The following is a 695-nucleotide window of genomic DNA, read 5'->3' as shown; positions in this document are numbered from 1 at the left end:
TCCTCCAGGGCCCCTGTTCCCTTCTTTTCTTTTTACCAATGATCCTCATCCTCTACTTTTTTCTTTCTCCCCCCCCTCCTTTTTTGGGGGGGGCTGCAATGAGGATCAAGCCAGGGCCTTGCACATCCTAGGCAAGTGTTTTATCACTGAAATACAAACCCGGGCCCTGAATCTGTCCTTTCTGACCCACACACCCTTCCTGATTCAGAGAGGATAATCTTGCTAAGTGACCTTTAGAAAATGTCCAGTCCTCTTTGGACACTAGTCTCCCCATTTGTGAGACGGGGGCCCTGGCTTTAAGACCCCTCTGCTCCCTTCCAGCACAGAGTTTGTGATCTTCGACTTGAGTGCCCAGTCGTAAAGGGCCCTTTTTTGGTTCTCAGGGCAACCATTTACCTCCTTCCCCACCCCGTCCTCCATTCGCAAAGGCCTGACACCTGTGGCCAGTTGTAAGCGGTCTTGTCCATCCATGCTTAACCCTTTTGAGCACTTCTACCTAGAAGGCAAGGGTGATGCTGATGGACTGACAGGAAGCAAAAAACGTAAGTGTCTCGGTACCAAGGGCATACAACCCCTCCCCACTGCAAAAAAAAAGTCCCTCAAACCTCCCACACTCCAACACAAACGCTGCAACACCCAAAGCCGGCAGGAGGCGGGGAGGCCTGTGCGCGTGCGTCGGCGCAGAGCCTTCTCGC

The sequence above is a fragment of the Fukomys damarensis genome, unplaced genomic scaffold (assembly GCF_012274545.1).
Source record: "Fukomys damarensis isolate Sample0158 unplaced genomic scaffold, DMR_v1.0_HiC HiC_scaffold_16, whole genome shotgun sequence".
Classification (NCBI taxonomy): Eukaryota; Metazoa; Chordata; class Mammalia; order Rodentia; family Bathyergidae; genus Fukomys; species Fukomys damarensis.
Note: the sequence above shows the minus strand (reverse complement) of the source record.